The sequence below is a fragment of the Narcine bancroftii genome, chromosome 6, assembly GCF_036971445.1.
Source record: "Narcine bancroftii isolate sNarBan1 chromosome 6, sNarBan1.hap1, whole genome shotgun sequence".
NCBI lineage: Eukaryota > Metazoa > Chordata > Chondrichthyes > Torpediniformes > Narcinidae > Narcine > Narcine bancroftii.
In genome coordinates this window covers 126,869,131-126,886,795 of record NC_091474.1, presented here as the reverse complement: position 1 = coordinate 126,886,795, position 17,665 = coordinate 126,869,131, and the positions used below count along the sequence as shown (strand labels likewise).

Genomic DNA, 17,665 nt, shown 5'->3' with positions numbered 1-17,665 from the left:
GCTTACACCATTAAAGCTCGGGGATGCACAGATGTGTTTATGTGCTGCCCAGTAGCAGAATTGGAAATCGGAAGAGTAAATCCTCCACTAACCTTACAGTTTTGCAATAATGCTTTTTGAACCCTTGGAGATATCCAAATAAAGGAGGAAATTATTTTATCCAGAGAAGGGAAAACATTTTTGGAAGAAATAAAGGAATACTTTGAAACAAGTGCAGAAATCTTGGTGACATATTCATTTTGACAAAATTTATTTTGCCCATTAGTGACAGGTAAGTTGCTCCATCTCTGAAAATCTAATTTCACTGTTAGCGTGGGGGTCAGTGTCAGACTCTGGCTTTACCTTACTCTTAATTTAGCCTATGTGTGGTCTGAGTCCAGCGTGTTCTTTGAATGAAGTGATAGGAGAAGGTATTCGGTTCAACAGTCAATTTATTACACAGTACAAGAATAAAACTTAACAGAGCTCTGGGTCAGTCGTTAGTTCATAGGTCACCTGCACAGTGAGCTATTCCCCAAGACTGACCCCTATTGTCCAGTTGGCTCAGTTTATATAGGTCAACCTTATCATACAGAACAAAAGTTGTCTTTCTTTGCTAGATCTTTTTGCATAAGGGTTATCACAAGTCATCTCCTGTTTTGCAGATATCTGGGGTGTAGCGCTCCCATCTTAATCCTCCAGGCCAGATTATCCTGTTGTTTTGATCAGAAATTAATTCATCCCCAGATATTTCTAATCACCGTTCTGTTCCTGTCTGGCCAATTTCTGCTGTTCTCTTTAACACCTCCTCATGCCTTAATCTTCCTCCTAGACTGGTTTTCCATTCCCTTTGTTTCTTGCAGGCCATTCTTTGTTCTGGTCTGGCCTGTGTCTCCTGTGCTACTCAACATCTCCTTCAGTTTGAGCATTCCTCCTAAATCGTTTTATGCATTTTGTCTCCCTGTATTTTGGGAACAGACAATTTTGCTCAGCCAACTTTGCTCCATGCCGTGATTGCCACTTAATCACATTCCTCTTTTTCCCTGAACCATGCAGTAAATATAAAATTATTAATTAATCGTTTCTTTCATAATGTTTTAACCCCTAGATTCCAACATCAGCTTAATGTTACTACAGCACCACGATTGGGACAAGAGGTTTGAATCCCATACTGTCTTTAAGGCATATGTACGTTCTCCCTCTGACTGCATGGGTTTCCTCTGGGTGCTCCAGTTTCCTCCCACTGTTCAAAAAACATACCAGGGGTGGTAGGTCAATTGAGTGTAATTGGCCTGCATGGGTTTGTGGGCTGAAAAGGCCTGTTATTGTGCTTATGTCTAAATTTAAAAAAAAATTTTAATAGGAGCTTGGAGAATCTGCATGTGATGTTTGCATCCAGGTACTTGAAATCTGATCAACTAAACTGAACAGACAGGTCTGATTAGTTAAGTTGCAGAGCAGCTCCATTGATAGGGTAACATTCACTCTTGAAGATTCAATTTATACCCTGAAAAAGAGCTGAATTCCAGAGTGGATAGAATGGAGGAAGTGCTTTTCTGCAGGTCTGCATTTGGACAATGGCTTTAAAGGTTGGGGAAGACTGTAACTTAATTGATAATGGTTCGATTGCAATGGCAAAAAATAAGAAGTGATAGGAGACACCCTTGTCGGGTACTGCATTCCAATGCAAAATAATTAGAATGAATATTGTTTGTGTGAGTGAAACATGAAAATCTTATACTGTGATTGTACTAAAAACACACCAAAATGCTGGAGGAACTCAGCTGGTCTTGTAGGCATCAATAAAAAGCAAAGATAGATTGCTGACATTTTGGGGCAGAGCTCTTCTTCAAGGAATAAGCAGAATGAGCCAGAAACAGGGTCCCAGAATTCAGACAACGGTGGCTGGGGGAGGACTCCAGACCAACAAAAGGTGTTCATTGGATATGATAAGGGAAGAGGTAAGGATTTCATGTCTGTGTGAAAGAAGACTGGGAAGGGAGAGACAGAGATGGGGGAAAGGCTACAGGGGAAGAAGTAGCGGGGTTTAAATGAAAGCAAGAGAAGTCAATATTAACTCCATCCAGTTGGAGGGTGCCCAGTCGGAAGATGAGGTGTTAATCCAATTTACAGGAGATCTCAGTCTGGCAATACATGAGAGCATGAACAGACATGTCAGCAAGGCAATGGGATGGAAAATTGAAATGGGTGGCCGCTGAGAGATCCACACTAATGTGGTTGGCAAAGCAATCTCCCAGTCCGCGTCCAGTCTCTCCATTGTAGAGGAGACCACAATGGGAGCACTGGATTCAGTAGATGACCCCTGCATATTCACAAGGGAAATTTTATTTCAGTTGGAAGGACTGTTTGGGGCCCAAGAATGGAGGAAGTGTGGGTGCAAGTGGAACATCCCCTGCACTCACAGGGGTAGGTATCAAGGGGGAAATTGGTGGGTAGGGAGGGGAGGCCAAGGGAGTCATGGAGTGATCCCTTCGGAAGGTGGAAAGGGAAAGAGAGGGGAGTTTGTGTCCAGTGGTGGGATCACGTAGTAGGTGGCAGAAATGGCTAAGGAGGATGTGTTGGATGTGGAGTCTGGTGGTTTGATAGGTGAGAGCATGAGGAATGCTGTTCTTGTTGCTTGTGGGGGTGGAGGGGGCAAGGGGAGATGTGCTGGTAATGGAGGATATGCGGGTGAGTGCTGAGTGGTAGAGGGAAAGCCACATTATGTGAAGAAGGAAGGCAACTCGTTTTGGAAGCAGATATGACAGAGACTGAGGAATTGAGAAAATGGAATGCTTCAGGAGACAGGGTGGGAAGGGGTGTAGTCGAGGTAGGTGTGGGGAGTTGGTGGGTTTATAGAAGATGTTTGTCGAGAGTTTGGCATTCAAGATGGAGACAGAGAGATGGGGAAAAGGAGAATGTTGCTAGAGATGGACCAAGTGAATTTGAGGTCAGGGTGGAAGTTTGCAGCAAAGTGGATGGTCAAAGAACTCATCATGGGGCATGAAGTAGCATCAAAGTAGTCATTGATGTAGCAAAGGAAGAGTTGAGATGCGTTGCTAGTGTAGGCTTGTAGCATGGATTGCTCCACATAGCCAACAAAAAGGCAGGCATCACTGGGTCCCATGTAGATGCACATGGCTATCTCTTTAACTCGGAGAAGTGGGATGAGTCAAAGAAGAAACTATTGAGGATGAGGACAAGTAATAGAGTGGTTAAGTCTATTGTCCAGAAAGAAATTAAGGGCTCTAAGGCCTTCAGTCTGGAGGATGGAGGGGTATAGGGATTGGATGTCCATGATAAACACAAGGCAATCAAGTTTAGGGAAGTTAAAGTTGTTGAAGTGATGGAGGGCATGTGAAGTGTCCCAGACATGGGTGGGGAGGGGCTGGACCAGGGAGGACAAAACAGAGTTGAGATAAGCGGAGACCAATTCGGTGGAGCAGGAGGGTATGTGGATCTTGGATAGGTGGTAGAAATTGCAATGTAGGGTTGTGCTAGGGAGGTGACCAGAAGTGATGAGTTCAGAGATGGTGCATGATATAGTGGTTTGATGAGTGGGGTCCTGTTGGAGGGGTAAGTAAGAGAAATTGTCTGAGAGTTGTCATCTGGGTTCGGCCAGTAATGATCAGTGCACCACCCTTGTCTGCAGATTTGATGGTGAGGTTTGGATTGGTGCGGAGTGGAGAGACAGGCATTCTGAGAGGGTGAGTTTGGTGTGAGTGAGGGGAGTAGTGAAGTCAATATGGTTGATGTCACGGCAGCAATTGGAAATATAAATATAAAGATCCAAAGCAAATGTGTCCAGGAGGAGGAAGAAGGTTTAAAGCTGAAGAAGGGATTGGAGTAGGGGGTAGAGAATCATGGTTGTGAAAGTAGGCATGGAGATGGAGCCGACAGAAGAAGAGTTCAACATCATGACATGCGCAGTGTCATGGTGTCTATGTGAACAGATGCTTGAGGTGCAGTGTATAGAAGGTGAATCTGGAGTGAAACCGGTTCCCAAATCTAAATTCATTTAATACTGCAAAAAGATACTTCCATTCTACCCTATCAAAGGCTTTTTCAACATCTAACGAAATTACAACATCTGGAGATTTTGTCAAGTGGTTAGGATTGTTAATGTTGAAGAGTTTACAGATGTTAGACAACAAGTGATGCTGTTTTATGAAACCATTCTCTTCAGATATGATAACACTCCTTGTTGATATGCTATGACCTTGGCTAACTCTTTGACATCAGTATTAAGCAGAGATAATGGCCTATAGGAGCTACGTGACATGGATTCTTATTGTTCTTCGGGAGTAAAATTACTGATGCTTGGGTTAAAGTAATTGGTAAAACTCCTCTCTCCAGTGCCTCATTAAACACTGATAATAATAATGGAGCTAATTTATCATTAAACCTTTTATAAAACTCCACTGGAAATTAGTCAGAGCCTGGAGTCTATGAGACTGCATTGCTTTAAATGATAGTGTAATCTCATCCAAAGTGAGTGAAGCATCCAGTCCCTAAACCAGGTTGGGAGTCAATGACTGGAGTTGTAAGATTAAGAAACTGGTTCATTTTGATGTCGTCAGAAGAGAATTTGGATTTGTGGAGTGAGATTTAAAGGCAGCATTGATTTTCGTGAGATCAAATGTTATGCTATTGGAGGAGTCGAATTTGGGGAATCAGCCTTGATGCAGCCTGACATTTCAATTGGTGGACCAATAGGCAGCTTGCCTTTTCCCCCCATGTTCATAATATGAGCCTTGAGTTTCCATTAATAACCTCATTGCCTGTGTAGTTGATAGAAGAGCAAATTCCGCTTGTAAATCAAGATGCTGCTTATATAATTCTGGGAATGGACAAACTGTAATGCTGATCCATTTCATTAACAGCAGATGTTAGTTAATTCATCCTGGTAGTGTGTTTCTTATTTTTTAATTTAAAAAAATTTATACATATTTTAAATTTAAATATGCATACAGTGCGATAACAGGCCATTTCGCCAGTCGAACCCATGTCACCTAATTAACCGACACCCCCCAGTAAATTTCAAATGGTGGGAGGAAACTGGAGCCCCTGAGGAAAATCCATGCAGACATGGGGAGAATGTGCAAACTCCTCACAGATAGTGCAGGATTCCAATCCCTGTCATGGTTGCTGGCTCTATAAAGGTATTGCACTAACTGCTGTGCCAACCTTGCAACCTTTTCAGAAGCTGACTATGAAATTATTTGACCCCTCAAATAACACTTAAGTGACTCGCAAAGTAGGGAATAGGAGAAAGGTTTTGGTTATGAGAAAGGAAATCACTGATATATGTTCACAATTTTTTTTTGTCTGCCAGAAGAAGAGGGGTAATGGGATGATTGGGTAGTTGAAGGTCTAATTATAATGATGCATAATCAGAGATCAAAATATGGAATAATCCAAGAAAACTATGCATGGATTAAATGAAATAATCTATCATAGAGTATGAATTGTGAACTTTGAAAAAGAATTTTTTTTTAGTTAAGGGATTGTGAAATTGCCAAGGGTGAAATCAACCCATTCTGTAACATAAATTTAGAAAACAACCTGGCCATGGCGGATTGCGAAGTGCTGCAGGGATTAGATCAGTCAACAGTCAGCTCCATCACACAATTCCAGCCCCCCACCCCATACTACTGTGTAGGTAGGTATCTAACAGGGGAAGCCTACTTAATAGCATATAAGACGTCGTCAAAGTTGGGTGCATAAACATTGACCAGTAACACCTGTTCCTGCAAAAGCTTACCTGCCACAATGATATAGATGTTTTTTTTATCTGACATCACAAGATGGTGCCAATTGGATATTTTTATTTAAAGTGACTTATCCATGGATCTTGTAGCTTTAAGTGGTCTTTAATATGAAGGTGAGACTCCAGCAAAAATATTATATCAAGTTTTAACTGGTTTAGAAGGGAGAAAACTTTTGATTGTTAGGACTTCCCATTCCTCTGATATTCCAACTGAGAAATCTGATAGGTCTTTACCCCCCCCCCCCCCCAAATTGGGAGTGCGCGGATTTATTGAGTTATAAATTTAGATTTTGAGGGTTGTAATGCCCTAATTGAGTACAAGTGCCAAGGTGGTGGCCTGTAATTTTAAGTGTTGTTTACTTTTGTCCTGGAATCTTCTCTATTGAGCTGAATACCTTGCATTTACCGTGTTTATCTCTCTCATTCTCTCTTTTCTCGACCGCGGTTATGGAACAACAGTGCAGGTTCTTTGGACCACAATCTCTGCACTGAACATGGTGACAAATGAAACTATATCTCTTCTGCTAGCACATAATCTAATTCCCTTTATTCCCTACAGATTATTGTGTCTATCTAGAAGCCTCTTAAGTCTAACTATCATATCTGCTTCCACCATTTTTCCTGGCAGCCCATTTCAAGCACCTTCCACCCTCTGTGTAAAAGAAGACTTGCCTCCTTTAAACGTTCCACCTCTTGCCTTGCATTTGACTTCTTTACCTAGGTAGAAAGATTCTGTCAATGTCGCCCATGATTTTTTTTAAAACCTTAATCAAGTCTCCCCTCAACCTTTGACACTCCAGAGAAAGCAATTCAAATTTGTCCAATGTCTCCTTGGAAACCAAACATTCTCAGCCAAGTATCATCCTGGTAAATCTCCTTTGTACCCTTTGCAAAGTCTCCACATCTTCCATGACATTATCAGTTGCAATCTTCTCAGTGAATCCAATTGCTGCTGGTAATTTTTTGTAAATTACTGAGCAAACCAAACTTCAGCTCTCTGACAACTTTGGTTAACTCGGAGAGATGGGAAATGCTCAGCCAGCCAGTTTTGGCATTGCAGACCGGGCTCGAACATAGGAAACATTTTGCAAGATCGTACACTTTTCGGCTAATGGAACCCTCTGTTAAATACAGGAACACCCTTCGGGAGGAGTCAGATGATTTGCTATTTAGTTTGCAGCCACATCTTATGGATCTCATCCTGAATTCTGTTGGCATTGGACAATGAACATGCAATTTCCTTCTGCCTTAAGGAGCAGAAGCCAAAACCTGAATGAACGTTATGATACACTTAACAGTTGGTGTCACAGTGAACTGTAAATCTGGCATCAGTGATGTGTTTAATTTACTACTATTTATCCAGCACATATATCTCAGAAGGTAACCTAAGGCAATTCAACCTGGGTTATGTAGCCACACCCAAAGGAACCACTTTTCTCTTCATGGCTTTTATATCTCCATTCTTTTGCCTGTCCTACCCTGGTGTAAAATTACATTGCTGAGGTTTTGCTTCATTCTATACTGTCAGCTGTTTATTTCTCAATGTGATTTGATTGTTGTTCTATGTATAATCGCGAGGTGGATCTGAGTGAAACAATAGGCTGCAGACACTGTGATTGTAGTAAACACACCAAAATGCTGGAGAAGTCAGCTGGTCTTTTCAGCATCTTACTACCCCCCTCCCCCCACCTGCCCCATCGTCTCTCCATTCCCTGTCTACTTTCTCACAGACATGATAAATTCTAACCTTGTCCCCTTATCACATCTTTTGTTGGTCTGGATTCCTTCCCCCATTGTTTGAATTCTGAGCCATTCTCATATATCCTGGTTCTGCCTTTTTTCTGATTTTTCCTGAAACATCCTGTAGATGCTGAAGAGACCGGTTGAGTTCCTCCAGCATTTTTGGTGTATTTATTAGGTGGAGCTGCAGAGTTACAAAAATAGCCTATTGAAATTTTTTTTTAAAGATGAGTTATTCCTGCAGTAGATTTGTCTTATTATGTGCTGTCTGGTCACCACACTATAAGAAGGATGTGTTGCGCTGGACAGAATGCAGAGGAGATTCAACAGGGTGTTGCTGGGTTTGGAGCTTTGTTATTCTTGGGAGAGACTGGATGAGTTAGGTCAGTTTTCCCTAGAGTGGAGGCGGCAGAAGGTTGACCTGATGGAGGTACATAAAATTATCAGGACAGACAGTAAAAGTATTTTTTCCCTTGGTGGGGATGTCAAAGTCAAGGATTTAAGTTAGTAGGCAGAATTCTTTCATAATGGAATTCAACTCCGTGTTTAGAGATTGGAATGCACTTCCTGGAGAGCTGGAGGAGGCAGTTATTCTCACAATATTTAGAAAGTATTCAGAAAAATTATTTCCTGTACTTAAATCACCAATCCATTAAAACTATATATGGCATTGGGTAGGTTGGGAAAATGAGCAGCATTGAAATTGTGGACCAAAGAGCTTGCCTCTGTTGTGCAGTCTAACTAGATGCTCCTTTCTTCTCCAATCTCTTTAATTCCAAGTTAAAATTGTAACAGAATATTTCCCTTCTTACTTTTCAGTGACAACTTGTCACATTCTTGAAGCATACATCACAAATGGTTTATATATTAAAGTAAACATTGAATGAGGGGTTTTGTTTAGTCTTGGTTAAATCAATTACGGCAGCTAAATCGTCAATGGCCAGACAAGATTTATCCAAGGCTACTGTGGGAAGCAAGGGAGGAGGTTTTGAGTCAACGGTAATGATGTTCGCATCATCACTGGGAATGGGGGGGGAAAAGAAATGGCGATGCTGCTGCAGACCTGGGAGAAAGGAGACACAGTGCTGCTCCAAAGGGTTCCACCACCCGATCCTAAATGCCGATAACCTGTTAAGTGCTGTCAGTGTTTGTAAGTCCTGCAACCATGGGATCTGTGCCCAAGCTGGTGGAGCCTGTGCTTGGTAGCAGCCACGAGGGGTTGCAGACTCCCACCAGCAGATTGGTGCAGGGCACCAGAAGTGGGAAGAACAACTCCTGTTGAGGAGGAGAAGCAGAGGAGATGACTGTACAGGGAAGGTGACCACAGCAGTAAACTAGCGAGGGACTCAACAGCTGAGGGACCCACCTAGACTGCAGTCTGTTGGTGACTGCCTCATGGGTACCAGGCGTTGGAGCCAGGATGCAAGGGGGTGCTGAGGGCAAGAAGGGCCTTAGGTTCTGAAGGATTCCTGATCATGACGGACATTTGGATTTTGAGTGGCCAATGAAACTAACAGGAGTCTGCTGTGGGAGCGCTGGAGGCAAACCCATGGATACTCAGTGTCTGAAACGACTTGCTTCTTTCTCTCTTACTGTAAGAGGTGCCAGGCAACACTAATAGCGACTCTGCCTTACAGCAGGCAGATGACAATTTCATGTAATATTACATGTTCTGTGCTATTATATGACAATAAAGAAATCTTGAATCTACAAAGTTCCAGAAGATTGAAGGGTTTCAAATCTCATTACCCTGTTCCAGAAAGGGAGTAGAGATAATCCAGGAAATTATAGACTTGTGAGTCTGACTTCAGTGGTGGGCAAACTGTTGGAGATCCTGAGAGATAGGATTTACAAGAATTTTAAAAGTCTGATCAGGGATAGTCAGTTCAGGTTCATCAGGGGAAGGTTGTGTCTCATGAGCTTGATTTAATTCTTTGGGGATGTAACAAATCCCACTGATGAAGGTAGAGCAGTGTCTGTATGTATATGTATGTACAAAGTTCCCTATGCAAGGCTCATTCAGAAAGCAAGGAAGCATGGAATCCAGGGAGGCCTTGCTTTGTGGATACAGGATTGGCTTGTCCAAAGAAAGCTGTAGATGTTTTGCAATCTGCATTGGAGGTCAGTGATCAGTGTTGTTCTACAGGGATCTGTTCTGGGACTCTTCCTCTTTGTTAAATGACCTGGAAGTGGAAAGATGGGTAAGTTTGCAGATGACACTTTGTGGATAGATGGGAGGGTTGCCAGAGATTAAACAGAGATATTAATAGGATGCAGGGCTGAGAAATGGCAGATAGAGTTTAATTTAGTGTTGGTGGCTCATTTCGGTCAGTCAAATTTGAAAGTGGAATACAATGTTAATGGGAGAACTCTGAGTAGTGTGGATGAACAGAGATCTTGGGATCCACTCAAAGCTGCTGCACGGGTTGATAGTGTTAAGGTGTAGGGCAGTGGTTCTCAACCTTTTTCTTTCCACTCACATACTACTTTATGCAATAGGTGCTCTCTGATTAGTAAGGGATTGCTTCAGGTGGTATGTGAGTAGGAATGGAAGGTTGAGAATCACTGCTCTGGACCCAATTGTTACTGAAATATTTTGCTTGAGAAAAATTGCCATTGGCCCATTTCCTTTGGAGTTATGAAACCGTGCACATAACGAGTCAATTAGGTACAATTAAAACAGTGGTTTTCAAACTTTTTCTTTCCACCCACATACCACCTGAAGCAATCCTTTACTAATCACAGAGCACCTATGGCACAGGGATTACTTAAAGTGGGATGTGAGTGGAAAGAAAAAGGCTGGGAACCACTGATGTATTGGCCTTCATTAATCATGGGATTGAGTTAATGTGACATCATGTCACAGCTGTACAAGACCTTGATTAGTCTGTACTTGGAACATTGTGTTCCGATCTGGTCACCTCACTACAGGATGAATGTGAGAGACAATGCAGAGATTTACAAGGATGTTGTATGGATTGGACAGCATGCCTTGAGGATAGGTTGAATGAATTTGGGATTTTTTCTCCTTGGAGTAATGGAAGGTGAGGGGTGATCAGATAGAGGTGTGCAAGTTGATGAGAAGCTTTATCTCCAGGCTGAAATGGCTAACACCAGGGGGCATAGTTTTAGATGCAGGGATGGGGGTCTGGGGGGGGAGGTGCAAGACGCAAGTTTTTCCCCCCACACAGTGAGTGCTGAGTGTATGGAATCCACAGTCGGCAATGGTGTTGGAGCTTGTACAATAGTATCTTATGGAAGACTTTTAGATCAGTACAGAGAACTGATAAAAATGGAGAGTAATGCAGTGAGGAATTTCTGGGCAAAACACCCAAAACTTCTACTGTCCATTTCCTTCCATCACCTTGCAGAGTTCCTCCAGCAGTCTGTACTTTTCCGAAATGGATGCTTCTGAGAACAATCACTACTGCTGAATGAAAATTGCATCCAGATCAAACAGAACAGCTAAAGGAAGAGTAGTGAAAGGAAACTATTACACTCCAAGATAAAGTTCTGTGATTTTTTTTCAAAGGTGCACCCTCAAAATATTCATATAATCACAGAACAACAAGAGTGCAGGGTTCAACTTCTAGTCTATGCCAATTCTCTGCATGAATGATGTACTTTATCCATCACATCTACTATTCTCTCAACCCTATAAGCTCTTTCTCCACTCCCAGGAACCAATGAAACATGCAAGACATGAACTTAAACTCAAAAGACAGCTGTTCAACTTTTAAAACTTGAATACAGACAATTTTTTTTATGTGCGAACTCCAGCGATAAATACAAAGCCCTGGCAGACATTATCTGGTCAAGGTGGCAGTTGATAATCCAGATTTTTCCACTTTTGTACCAAACATACCCATCATTCTTGTAAAATTAATAAAACTGGACAAGCAGAGGGTGAACCTATAGAATGTGATATGCAGTGTCTGACATTAATGAACTAAAGTCTCAAAAAAAAAAACAAGAGGAATATTTAAAACTAATAATTTTAATGTTGACATTTGGATTGATTCCATAAACACATTCGTCACAACAGTAAATCTTTCAAATTAACAGTTCTTTGTATTTATAGAAAAAGTGAATCATTGATCTCAAACCATAACTATAAAATGTGTAATACCAAGCTCGTTTATCATATTTGCAATTCCCTGCATTGCTACAATGCAATTTGATTTGATTATTAAGGGATAGCTAATCAGACACTACAAGTTATAATGGGTATGAACAGACTGATGCCAATAGCAGAGTATGCTTCAGAAGTATAGCATGAGCTTTTTCTTCCAAATAGTGAAAAGATTTTAAAAAAATGACAAATGAACAACCCATACACCATCAGAAAACTAAAGATGATTACAGTTTGCAACAGCGAAGACCTGAAAAAATGTCTGAAAACATTCCACATATAAAATGCATCAGAGACCATTCAATCTTTATTTTTGAATACCAGAAGTAACTTCACAAAGAAAACAGTGTCACATCATGTATCTGAATTTCTTCCTAACTATGGAATAGTCCATATGTTCAGAATGAACATACACAACATGGGCATCACATTGTCAGAAAAATTAAGAATTTGTGGCTTGCCACAATGCTGTTGTGAAGGCAGAGAAAGAAATGGCCTCATTAAACCATAAACCCAATCTGGGAGGCTTTCAGAAAATGGAAATACAGTCATTTGCATCAGGTAATTTTAAAAGAGCAGATTAAAATCTCCTCAGCATGCCTTACTAGGGAAGTACAATCAAAATATTGATGCTGTTTGTATGTGGCTCAATTCTTTAGATACATGGACTACAAAAATATAAACCAAGCACTCTTGCGCTAATGCTGGACACAAAACATTGCTCTGAGGACCTAAAGTTAATTCTTCCATGAAAGTAATTCTCCACAAATTACTTCCAATCCCAACTAAAAATTATGATGAAAGGGGCTGGACATGGAAAGAAGGGGTAGAGATAGACAAGGAGCAGTGAGCAGAAGTGGAAATGAACTGGTGTTGTTTCACAGCAGGACAGAGGGATTGTGGTTAGAATTTCCAAGAGGCAGCATTATTTATTCAAGCTCCTGAGGAAGGAATTTCTCCCTGGCACAAAGAAAGAAAAATGTGCAGACCACAGTCCAATTTCTTTTTAGCCAATGACATAGGCACTCGGGGCAAAAAAATGCAGTCTATTCCTAAGGAAGAGGTTAAAATAAATATTTTTAATCCTCAATTTTTTTAAAAATGAAGATTACTCAGCAAGTTTGCTGCAAACTACAAAAGAGTAGCCCTTGAAAAATCATGCCCCCTGAACTGCCACAGGCTCACACTTTTAATACAGCTTCAAATCAGAGTTGTCAAGAGTATCCTATAAATATTACTTTCATGTGCAAACATATCTGCACGCGTCAACTAACTTGTCCTTTAACAAAATAATAAAATCCTGAAAATTGTTATGTACATTACACAATATATACAGAAGTAGGAAAAAGTAAAAAGCATTAAATTATTAAGCAGCAAATTTTCAAAGGTTCTTGAAAAATATTTTTCTAGATGTGGGGGAAAAAAAACCCGAACTACAATGGAAAGAAACCCAACCTGCAATTCTGAAATTCATCCTGAAGCATGGGGAATTTTCACTCAAAATCGCATTTCAGTTAATATGGAGAAAAAAACTATTCAGCTTGCATCTAAATGTTATCTAGATCTATTTTTATCTATGTCCTCCGTATTTGGAAGACCAGTCAATTCGCCCATGTATTGGATGTGGATGTGGCATTAACCCACTGATGCTTTTGCTTGAATTATATGGCTGAAATCCCAACTGTGATTGGCTGGATTTCCAAGATGCATAATCTGTAAATAGGATAGGTTTTTGTTACTTTGGATATCCCTTGCAAATTTTCTTCACAAGTAAATACAAAATCCAATACAAAAATCTTTAACTCATTGGTCAAACCAGAAATATGCCAAGTAACACTTTTACATTAATTAGAAGTTTTTTCATAGCCTAGTTTCCTCAACATAGCAATAAAGTCATCATCAAAATTATGGATCATGAAAAGTTTTTATCTCTTTCAAATTACCAGCCAAAGGTGTGAACAACAGCAATGTTCCTGGGTTGGTATAGAACTTGAAGGAGAAAACCGAGTTTATGGCACAGTGGAGGGAGCACCCTGCACTAGCAACACTCAATGACTTCCACCTTACCTTCAGTCCAGGCAGCCTTGGGTCTCAACATCGAATTCAACAATTTAATATAAAAAGCTGTTTCATATTTGTGTTAGAACCAACCATTTCTGATGCAAGATCATCCACCTTCACTAAGATTTTCTTTCCCTACAAAGATGCTGCCCAATTTGCAGAGCATTTTTGGCATTCATTTCTAGTGTCTAGCATCTCACAGATTCAATGTTATTCCACTTCCCAACCAGATGACATTAACACTGACCTCCAGTTTCCATTAAACCCCTCTCCTGAGTCTCTCTTTCCCTATCCCTATGTCTTCTTTCCTCCAGCCCCCCACTCCCTCTTCAAAGAGCCACCCTTGGCTCCATCATTTCTCAATGTTTTTCTTTTCCACCCTTCCACTATCCACGTATGACCTCTTGTTAGTGCTCCATTCTCCTGACTCTCTCTTCTTCTCCCAAGCCCTTACCTTTTTATTCAGGTGCCTGCCTATTTTTGCTTGTACCTTGACAGAGCTCAGGCTCCAAACATTGATTACCCTGTAGTTGCTGTACAACCTGCTGAATTTCCCCAGCACAGATCCAACATGTTCTTTTGTTTTCCATCTGGCCTCATTCTTCAATTATCAAATGGCTCCAAACGTACTATGTCACCAGTACAACCATCTCCAGCCCATCATGACATTTCCTTTGTTCTCTCTACCCCTCTCCTTCCAACTCAAAATATGTCTTTCTACTTTCCAGTTGAAGCGTCATTGATCTAAAATGTCAAATTTTTTGCTTTCCACAAATGCTGCCTGACCTGTTGAGGATTTCTGTGGAAGTAAAACATGAAAGTCAACAGACACTGTGGTTTAAAAAAAAACAATTCTGGATAAACTCAGCTGGTCAAACAGTGTCCTTTATATAGCAAAGATAAAGATACACAACCAATGTTTCAGGCTTGAGCCCTTCATCAAGGTATGGACAAAATGTGGGCAGGTGTCCAAACAAAATGGTGGGGAGGGGCAGAAATCCACAGGCAGGAGGTGGAACTCAGTGGCCAAGGGAGGGAAGGGGGGTAATGGCTCTGTGAACAGTGGGGTAAGGGGGTAGAGAATTGGAGGGAAGATGACAGAGGGATGGAGAGGAAACCAAGGGCTAGCAGAAACTGGAGAAGTTGACGTTAATGCCATCTTGCTGGAGAATGCAGAGACTGAAAATTAGGTGTTGCTCCTCCAATTTATGGGTGGTCATGATCTGACCGTACATGAGGCCAAAGGGACTGAGTGGGTCAAGGTAGTTCGTGCATTTGTATAAAAAAAGTCTATAGGAAGCTGGTCTCCCAACATGGAGACAGAGATCAAAAAAGGGGACAGTTGCACCAAATTTGCAGTTGGGGTGAAAGTTGGTAGTCCAATGTATGAAATTTACTAGCTCATCATGGGCACATGAGGCAGCACCGATGTAGTGGTCAATATAGCAGAGGAAGAGTTGAGGGGCCTTGCCTGTGTAGGCTTTTTAGCATGGATTGCTCCATAAAGCCCACAAACAGGCAGGCATAGTTGATTTGGAGAAAGTGGAAAAGTGGAATGAATCAAAGAAGTTATTAGGGGGGAGAACAAGTTCCACCAAGCAGAGGAGGGTGGTGGTGGAGCGTGTCTGGTTAGGTCTCTTGTCAAGAAAGAAACAAAGGGCTTTGATACTTTCTGTATGGGGGATGGAGGTGTAAAGAGAATGGATGTCCATAGTGAAAATTAGGCAGTCAAGTTCAGGGAATCCGCATGTGAGGTATCGTGGATGTATGTGGGGAGGCATTGGAACGGGGATGCAAAATGGAGTCGTGGTAAGATTATACTAATTCAGTGGGGCAGGAGCATACAGAAACATGGGTCTACCATGGTTTAGGTTTTAGATCTTCAGAATAAGAGAAAATGGGTTTGACTTCATGCATTAGAATAGCTGTCTCAATTGCATTAATAACCACAAGAATGAAATGTTGGTTGGTTATTCTCATTCATGAAATAAAATCAAAAAGTGAGAGAGAAAGCAAAGAGACCCAAGGGTTGTGAATATTTAACTGAAATATCACATTCTGTAACTGAGCAGGTGTTTGATATTTACTTGAATCTGTTTCTACAACTGGTGCTAACTGCACTCTTTGGCCGGCAGATCCAACTTCTTTCTTATGAAATGTTGATGTGTATCCTTCAGAGACATCAGTGTCAGTGGCATAAACTGAAAAAGAAAATAAGTGGCAACTGCTTTTGACAATTAAAAAAAACATTCAAATCAGCCTCCATAACCTGTATCAGAACAGCTCTGGAAAAAAATTGTTTTCCTGCCCTCATATTGTAATTGTAAAGCTTTTCAATCTGGTTATTAGTGAGAACCCCTTTTTAAATGCTGAGCTTCTTCCCACCCCCCACCTTTTATTATGGAAGTCAATACTATTCAAGAATTTGCCTACAAATTCTAGGTTGTATTCTTGAATAGTACCGACTTCCATAATAAAAGGGGGGGGGGGAAGGGGGTGGAAAGAAACCTACTTCAATTTATACTCCCGCAAAGATCAGAGCCTCAGAAGTAAATCTAAGTTTTAAAAAAAGTCACCTGCAGAACATTAACACAGCAAGTCATGCATTATCTCACCTGTGTTGGTGCAGTTGAGGGGAAGAGCTCCTCCAACTACTCCTAAAGGTTTACTGGAAAAGCTAGAGTTGGCCCAGAGATTGTGAACATTGAAATCTTTACTTATATTGGCAAGTGGGATTTTCTTGGCATTTATTCCTACAAGATCAAAAAGACAAAATAGTTAAATCCCCAAAGACACCAACTGTTCCCAACATTCCCTGAAACAGAAAATCAGTCATCTCTCCACATTGTAAAATGAAAAATAGTCCCTCATGCTGCATGCACTGGATGATGCTTAAAGCAGGTTCTAATTTTCTAGTAAATTCTCTACTAATTAGTTTCAACTCCCAGTAACAAGTCTGGGGCTTGTGCTAATCATGGTGAACCAAACATGACAAACCAGTGTTATTTTTAAAAAAACTATTTTACCCAAGGCTTGTAACATGGAGCTGATGAACACTAGGTCAACAAGAAAATAAAGATTAGATGAACTTGAGTTTTAAGATTAAATATTATGGAGAAAAATGTTAACTACTTTTTAAATTAGGAATAATGACTTTAAACAAAACCACAATAAATGGAGATTGCCTGAGAAAGACACAAATGCAATTTCTGATGGAGCAACAGTTATGTTTGTAAAATCTAAGCAATCTTTTTAGGTTAAACAAAGATGTATACTCTCTCGCTAACATCAAAATATTATGGACCATTTATTACGAACCTGGCAAATACCTTGATTGTTTCAGATAGTGGTATTTAGCTGAAGAAGCTCTAGATGTAGTATCTGCTTGAGGCAGACTATCTGTAGGCATATTCTTACTGCTTGATTGACTATTTGAAGGAGGAAAGTCAAAAAGGCTTTCCAATCTGCAAGTAACAAGATTCAAATCATTTACAATTTCTAAGTAAATTGGACTAAATTGAACAGAATGGTGGTTTACTTACTTAAACTGTGATTCCTGACTTAGTCTTTTTTTATCATTCAAGTTTGTATTTTTAGTTGAAGAACCAAATACCAAATCTCCAGAATCATTCCAGTTGTTGAAATCTTTCAAAATAGTATGGCTCCATCGTCGAGCGCTGCCTTTTGGGTTAGTACTGTTGCAAATATTATCCTCGGTCTTGATTGCTTTCTGGGATTACAAACAAAATATAACAAGTTGAGCTACAATAACAAAAATTAAAACAAAATTAGAGGCATAACTGCAATATTTGGAGTGATTCATTGGCATTCTTAGATGTAAATATTACTGCTTCTGTAATGATAGGCTGCTTTAGATTTGAGCACAAGAGAAAACAAAACAGAGGCAGGACGATATTGTAATACTGACAAAATTATGCATTGATAGAGAAGAAGTTCAACCAATCAGACAAACTGATACATGG

General features: G+C 40.6%; 1 protein-coding gene across 5 annotated transcripts in view; it reads left to right on the top strand.

Annotated features, from left to right (window-relative positions):
• LOC138736458 (katanin p60 ATPase-containing subunit A1-like) overlaps positions 1 to 17,665 on the top strand; it is a 79,854-nt gene that overhangs the window by 56,146 nt on the left and 6,043 nt on the right. The gene's annotated exons all lie outside the window — the stretch shown is intronic.